The sequence below is a fragment of the Panthera uncia genome, chromosome A2, assembly GCF_023721935.1.
Source record: "Panthera uncia isolate 11264 chromosome A2, Puncia_PCG_1.0, whole genome shotgun sequence".
In the NCBI taxonomy this organism is placed as follows: Eukaryota; Metazoa; Chordata; class Mammalia; order Carnivora; family Felidae; genus Panthera; species Panthera uncia.
The window spans coordinates 89,023,672-89,032,043 of record NC_064816.1 but is presented as its reverse complement, the minus strand read 5'-3'; positions in this window follow the sequence as shown (position 1 = coordinate 89,032,043).

Genomic DNA, 8,372 nt, shown 5'->3' with positions numbered 1-8,372 from the left:
CAATGCTTTTTGAATACCTACTATGTTCCCAGCATTTTCACATACCTTACCTCACACTACTCTTATAGCAATGGGCAGAAGTCTGTTCTGTCACTCCCATTTTATAGCTATGAAGTGGATTGTCATAGAAGACTGTATGTAATATGATAATTTTGCACAACTGGAAAATGTCTTCCAGGATTTCAAAGTCTTCTACAGATACCATAATACATCTTATCAAAGAAGTATCCACTTCTCATTTATCCTCTTGTATTTTGGAAGGGGAGCAGTCCTGGGAAGCCAACAGTCAGTCACTTGGTCAGTCCCTGGCACCAAGAGGGGACTGATGAGCCCTGAAGATGGGGTGTGTTTTTCCAACTTCTTTATTTTGTTTGTTTGTTCGTTTGTTTTTTCTGTGCCCAGCTAAAACACTACATTTTTTCCGGTCCCCTTTGCAAGTACTAACCATTGTGCATGACTTTCAGGAAAGCACCTGAAGACTGAGAGGAACACCTCTGGTGGCTCTTTTTCTTTTTTTTTTTTTTTTTCTTATTTTATTTATTTATTTTTTTAGTACCCATTAGAGTGTATGGCTCATCACAGGTCCTGAAATGCTGCCGTATAAAGTCCAAAAATTATGCTGCTTGAATCCACTATAAATTCAAGGACTCTAACCCAACATTTTAAGCTATTGTTTGTTTTTTTTTTTTTTCATTTTCCCAGATTACCTGTTGTCATTATGAATTCAAATTGTCAACTATACCATACTCTATGTAAAATCATAATGTATCGATCTAACTTTACTAATTCTAGGTCATTCTTTAGCTATAATAAAAATCAAAAAGTATTCTCTATATAGATATTTTTTCCTTTATTTAAATTCTGGAAAAAATACCCTAACATGTTAACAATATAGGTTCCATTTATTATTTTTTAGTAATGCATTTATGTTTTGGCCTTGTTAGAGAATTATACAATAAGCAAGTGATTTTATGTTAATCTATTAAAATAAAAGGTAATTGAAAAAATTATGTTTCAATTCCTGAGCACCAAAACTGATCTTGAGCTCAAGAGAAAAATGTAAAACAGAAGTTATAATTTTCTCTCAATATTCTTAACTTCATATTTATTCATTCATAAGTTATATGTATAAATTATGATAAAATACTTGGTTAAAAATTCTAAATAATATTTATTGAATAAAAATTAAATGAGCAAAGTCCATTATGTATTCTTATTTTTTATAAGACATGATTGCAGTTCAACTAACATATTCACATGAAAGATTTTTTTTTTAAACTTTTGACATCTTTCCCCCATTTTTCCCACTCTCTACCCTCAGGGAATTTATCCAAAAATGAAAACAGTAACTCAAAAAGATAACTGTATCCCTCTGTTCATTGAAGCACTATTTATAATAGCCAAGTTATAGAAATACAAGTTATGTGACCACCAATGAATGAATGGATAAAGAAATTTGTGGTACGTATATACAAAATGGAATATTCTTCACACATAAAAAAGAATACAATCTTGCCATTTGCAACAACATGGATGTCAAGGACATTATCTTAAGTGAAATAAGTTAGATGTAGAAAGACAAATACTGTATGATCTCTCTATATGTGGAAGCTAAAAAACAAACATAAAAACCAAGGTTACAGAAAACAGATTGGTGATTGCTGGATCACATGCTAGTCCTAATTTTAATTTTTTGAGGACACTTCATACCGTTTTCCACAGTAGCTCCACATTCTTGCCAACACTTGTTATTTCTTTCTTTTCTTTCTTTCCTTTTCTATAAGAGACATTCAAACAGATATGAGGGATCATATCTCATTGTAGTTTCTATTTGCATTCTATTTGCATGATAATTAACATGATTAATGATGTTAAGAATTTTTATGTATTTGTTGGTTGGTCTTCTGTATATCTTCTTAGGAAACATTTCTGTTGAGATCTTCTGCCCATTTTTTAAAATTTTTATTTATTTATTTTTTGCTATTGGTTATATGAATTCCTTATATATTTTTGAAATTAACCCTTTATCAGATGTGTGATTTGCAAATATTCTCTCCCATTCTGTAAGCTGCCTTTTTATTCTGCTAATGGTTTCCTATGCTATGCAGAAGCTTTTTTAATTGACATAGTCCCATTTGTTTATTTTTGCTTTTCTCTTGGTGTCAGATTAAAAAAAAATCAAGAGGTATACTGCTTATGTTTTCTTCTAGGAGTTTATGGTTTATGGTCTTCTGTTCAAGTCTTCAAACCATTTTGAGTTTACTTTTGTTTATGGTATAAGATAGTGGTCCAGTTTTCCCAGTACCATTTATTGAACAGACTGTCCTTTCCCCATTGAATATCCTTGACTCCTTTGTCTTAAGTTAAATTGACCACATATACATGCATGTATTTCTGGGCTCTCTATTCTGTTCTATTGATCTTTATGTCTATTTTTATGCCGATCCCACACTGTTCAAACTACTACAGCTTTGTAACAGAATTTGAAATAAGGGAATGCGATGCCTCCAAGTTTGTTCTTTGTCAAGACTGCGTGGCTAATCTCTTTATGTTTATTTACTCATTCTAGAAAGATATTTTAAGTTTCTTTTATACACAGGCAAATAGGGATTTATAGAAATGAAAAACACTATCTCTATCAGCAAGAACACTATTGTCTAGGAGAGGGAATCAGGCAGATCAACAAACAAGTGCGTAACAACATAAATGATACAAAGGAAGTAATGCTAGAACACAACAGATAAACACATGCTGGGGAATAAATTCTTCCTGAAAAAGAGAAGGTCAGGAAACATCTTAGAAGAAGCAATGTTTAAAGAAAGTGTTGGGGAAAAAAAAAATCAAGTGATCATCATCAAAGGCAGGCATTCTAGGCAAAGATCACAGAATACGCAATGACATGAAGACATGAGAGGGACTGGTATGTTTAGAAAACAGCAAGTAGTCAGGGTGATTTTCTCTTTCCCTATGCCCCTCTCCCCCACTAGTGCACATGCATGCTCTAAATACATACATACATACATACATACACACATACATACATACCAATGGCCTCCCATGCCATAAACCAGTCTTGATTAGTAGAAAATGGAGAAAAACAGTGGCAGAGAACCAAATAATCAGGTTTTCACTTTTGAAGCATCACTGACAGCAGAGTGGAAGACAATTCTGGGGATGTGAGGCCGGAAGCTGGGTGACCTGATAGGAATCTACTGCAATACTGAAGAGACACATGGTAAGATGTTCCACTAAGACAGCAGCATGAGTTTTGAGGTGAGAGATGATATTTTAGAGCCGTACACTTGTAGCATTTACAGAACTAGCAGCTATTTGAACATGGGGCATTTGACAAAAGGAGAAATCTGGGCTTACTCTCTTCTTTCTGGTTGGAGGATCAAATGGATGTGTTGGATTTATCCAGTGTGAAGTACCATGGGCCAGACGGTTAGAGACAGCAAGCCTAAGGCTGAATAACTCTTCTCTTTCAATTTTGTGATCTCTCTTGATTCCAAAACCTTCTGGCAGTCCAGCCTCCTTCCCTCGCTGTTCTTCCCTCACGTCTTCTCAGTTCCTCTCTCCACTAGAGCTATTGAGTCAGGGGATCTGAATGGAGTCCTCCACAAGGATGTTTCAAACAACATATGATGAAGAAATTTTTGAGCACATGTTATTTTTATGTTGATGATAAAATATAAAATATGGTAGTTACACACAAGTAGGCTTTTGAGTGTTAGTTTCTAATAATTTTCTGTTATCACACCTTTTTTATTCTGGTAAATACACATAACCTAAAAGTTATGATCTTAATCATTTTAAGGAGTACAGTTCAGTGCTACTATATTCATTCATATCATTGTGCAACCATCACCATCTATCTTCAGAATTCTTTTAATCTGGCCAAACTCTGTATCCATTAGACAATAGTTACCCATGACCCTTGGCGACTTCCTGCCTTCCTTCCTTCCTCCTTCTCACCCTCCCTCCCTCTTTCTCTCCTTCCTTCCTTCTCCCTTTTTCTTTCTTTCTTTCCTTCTTCTTTCTTTCCTTTTTTGTTCTGTTTTTTAAATTTATTTTTATTTTATTTAAATCCAAGTTAGTTAAAATATAGTGTAATAATGGCATCAGTAGTATTTAGTAACTCATCACACCCATGTAACACCCAGAGCTCATCCCAACAAGTACTCTCCTTTTTAAATTTTTTTTAATGTTTATTTATTTTTGAGAGAGAGAGACAGAATGAAGTTGGGGAGGGGCAGAGGGAGAGGGAGACAGAGAATCCTAAGTAGGCGCCAAGCTCTGAGCTGTCAACACAGAGCCAGACATGGGGCTAGAACTGTGAGATAATGACCTGATAATGACCTGAACAAAAGTTGAAAGCTTAACTGACTGATCCACCCAGGTGTCCCTACAAGTGCCCTATAAGTACTTAATGCCCATCACCTATTTAGCCCATCCCCCTAGCTGGCATCCCTCTAGCAAACGTCAGTTTGTTATCTGTATTTAAGAGTCTCTTATGGTTTGCCTCCCTCTCTGTTTCTATCTTATTTTTCCTCCCCTTCCCCCATGTTCATCTGTTTTGTTTCATAAATTCCATATATGAGTGAGATCATATGATATTTATCTTTCTCTGACTGACTTATTTTGCTTGGCATTAATACAGTCTACTTCCATCCACCTTGTTGAAAAGGGTAAGATTTCATTCTTTCTGAATGCTGAGTAATATTCCATTGTGTATAGATACCACATCTTCTTCATTGATTTGTCAGTCAATGGATATTTGGGCTCTTTCCATAATTTGGTTATTGTTGATAGCACTGCTATAAACATTGGGGTTCATGTGCCCCTTCGAATCAGCATTTTTGTTTCCTTTAGATAAATACCTAGTAGTGCAATTGCTGGGTCATAGGGTAGTTCTGTTTTTAATTTTTTGAGGAACCTCCCTACTGTTTTCAAGAGTGGCTGCACCAGTTTGCATTCAGATCAACAGTGCAGAATGTTCCCCTTTCTCTGCATCCTTGCCAACATCTGTTGTTACCTGAGTTGTTCATCTTAGCCATTCTGATCAGTGTGAGATAGTATCTCATTGTGGTTTCGATTTGTATTTCCCTGATGATGATTGATGTTAAGCATCTTTTCATGTGACTGTTAGCCATCTGGATATCTTCCTTTGAAAAGTGTCTATTCATGTCTTTTGCCCATTTCTTCCCTGGATTATTGTTTTTTGGGTGTTGAGTGTGATAAGTTCTTTATAGATTTTGGTTACTGACCCTTTATCTTACATGTCATTTGCAAATATCCTCTCCTATTCCATATGTTGCCTTTTATTTTTGCAGATCATTTCCTCTGCTGTGCAGAAGCTTCTTATGTTGATGAGGTCCCAATAGTTCACTTTTGCTTTTGTTTCCTTTGCCTCTGGAGACATGTAGTAAGAAGTCGCTGTGGCTGAGGCCAAAGTTGTTGCTTGTTCGTTCCTCTAGGATTTCCTGTCTTACATTTAGGTCTTTCATCCATTTTGAATTTATGTTTGTGTATGGTGTAAGAAAGTGGTCCAGCTTCATTCTTCTGCATGTCACTATCCAGTTTTCCCAACACCATTTGCTGAAGAGACTGTCATTTTCTCACTGGATATTCTTTCCTACTTTGTCAAAGATTAGTTGGTCATGCATTTATGGGCCCATTTCTGGGTTCTCTATTTTATTCCATTCAGTTATGTGTCTGTTTTTGTGCCAGTACCATACATCTTTTGATTACAACTTTGTAATATAGCTTGAAGTCCAGAATTGTGATGCCTCCAGCTTTGATTTTTGTTTCCAACATTACTTTAGCTGTTCAGGGTCTTTTGTTGTTCCAGAAAAATATTGTGATTGTTTGTTCGAGCTCTGTGAAGAATACTGGTGTAATTTTGATAGGGACTGCTTTGAATATGTAGATTGCTTCGGGTAGTATCGACATTTTAACAATATTTGTTCTTCCGTGAGCATGGAATGTTTTTTTCCATTTCTTTGTGTTTTCTTCAATTTCTTTCATAAGCTTTCTATAGTTTTCAGCATACATATATTTTACCTCCTTGGTTAGGTTTATTCCTAGTGGGGTTTTTTTTTGGTGCAATTATAAATGGGATTGATTCCTTGATTCCTGTTTCTGCTGCTTCATTATTGGTGTATAGAAATTCAACTGATTTCTGTACTTTGATTTTATATCCTGCAAATTTGCTGAATTCAGCTATCAGTTCTAGCATTTTTTTGGTGGAGTCTTCAGGGTTTTCCACTTAGAGTATCATGTCACCTACAAAGAGTGAAAGTTTGACTTCTGCCTTGAAGGTTTGGATGCCTTTTATTTCTTTGTGTTGCCTGATTACTGAGGCTAGGACTTCCAACACTATGTTGAACAACAGTGATGAGAGTGGATATCTCTGTCGTGTTCCTGACCTTAGGGAGAAAGCTCTCAGTTTTCCCCATTGAGGATGATATTAGCAGTTGGTCATTCATATATGGCTTTCATGATGTTGAGGTATGTTCTTTCTATCCCTACTTTCCTGAGGGTTTTTATCAAGAAAGAATGCTGCATTTTCTTTCTTTCTTTCTTTTTCTTTCTTTCTTTCTTTCTTTCTTTCTTTCTTTCTTTCTTCTTTCTTTCTTTCTTTCTCTTTCTTTCTTTCTTTCTTTCTTTCTTTCTTCTTCTTCTTCCTTCCTTCCTTCCTTCCTTCCTAAGAGTTTTTTCCCCATTCCCCCTGCCCCATACCCCAGTCTCTGGTAACCATCATTGAATCTGGAGGACATTATACTAAATGAAATAAGTCAGACATAGATATGGAAGATATAGATATACATAAAGTCAAACTCATAATAATATAGCAGAATGGCAGTTGCCTAATAATAAAAATAGTTTATAATCTTCATTTAAAAAGAGATATGACATCTTAGTTTTTGTTGTTAAAATCTATGCATACACTCATTGATGATATCTAAAAGTCTTAAAGATTGAGGGATATGAGAGAAGGCCAGTCAGCATACATATGGCCAATGACCTAGAAGACTTCAGTTTACCTATTCTACAGCTGCTTGTCATCTGAACATGAGCAGGCAAAGTCTCAGAATATATGCAAAATGTCAATCAGCAGAAGTAGTAATTTAGACTACATTTTAGAACAAGAAAATACTTAGGCAAGTTTATTTAGTTGCTATCATTAACATCAAGAAAATAAGTAATTATATCTTATATGTTTTATAAAGAATAACAGCTTTGCTGAAGAATGATAATATATTTATGAAAAAATTCAAGCCACAGAAAGAATCAAAGACTAAAATTTTAAATCACCTAAAACTGGGAAATTAACTATCCTTTAAAATTGTGTGAACATTATTTTGAACACCTCTTTCTGCATGTGTAAAGATAGTATAGTCAATGTATTGAAAAATAGGATCATATTCATACACAATTTTTAAACAAAAACATTTTAATTTTATTTGGATTTAGCAGAAGAAAGTACACTAAAGCTGAAGAAATTGCTAAACTTCAGACAAGTTTTTTTTTTTAATAAGACCTATGAGTTCTTAAAATATCTCTCTAAAGTAAGGATAAATTTTTTGAAAAGCAAATTGGTAGTTTGAAGAAAAATGTGCTATAGTTTGGATCAGCATTAGTTGACTCCTTGCTATGAAAGATAATTAGCTCTTTTACATTACTTAAAAATATCTGGCAAAACTCTAAACAAAACATGGCAAGCTAAATCCATATAAACATAGTGTAAATTATCTGTAAGTCAATATGGATAATATAAATAATAGTGCATATTGTCCAAGTTGGATGAATCCCAGGAACAGCAAGGTTTAACACTATACTTTTATTAGTGTAATTCATAGGTTAACAATTTAAAAAAACAGAAAACAGCAAAAAAATTATCAAAATTGACACACAAATTCCTGACACCTGCATGACAAACAAACAAACAAACCAATAAACAAAACCACATCTGTGTCCTGTTGTGTGATCCTTACACAGTGTTCCTCCCTAAGGGTAAATATTCAACAGTAAAGATGGTCTATGAGTTGTGGGTTCTTCTACACCACCATCTCCCCCATATACCAGTGCCCAGGTTTATAGTTCCATTCATAGGCTCTTTAGACAGAGTTCCTGGCACTGTTTTCAGGTAAATTGCTTTCCACATAAGGCCAGAATAGGTTGACTTAGATGCTTATTCTCTATCACATCTTGTTCTATATTCCTGAATACTTAACAGTTTTATATTTAGTATAAGTTGATTTACCATCTTGTAGTCAGAAACTCATTATGAATGTTAAAAATTAATAATAATCATGAAAAACACCTGTGGTCTCTGTACTCAATAAAACAAATTATTTTCCATGAGTTCA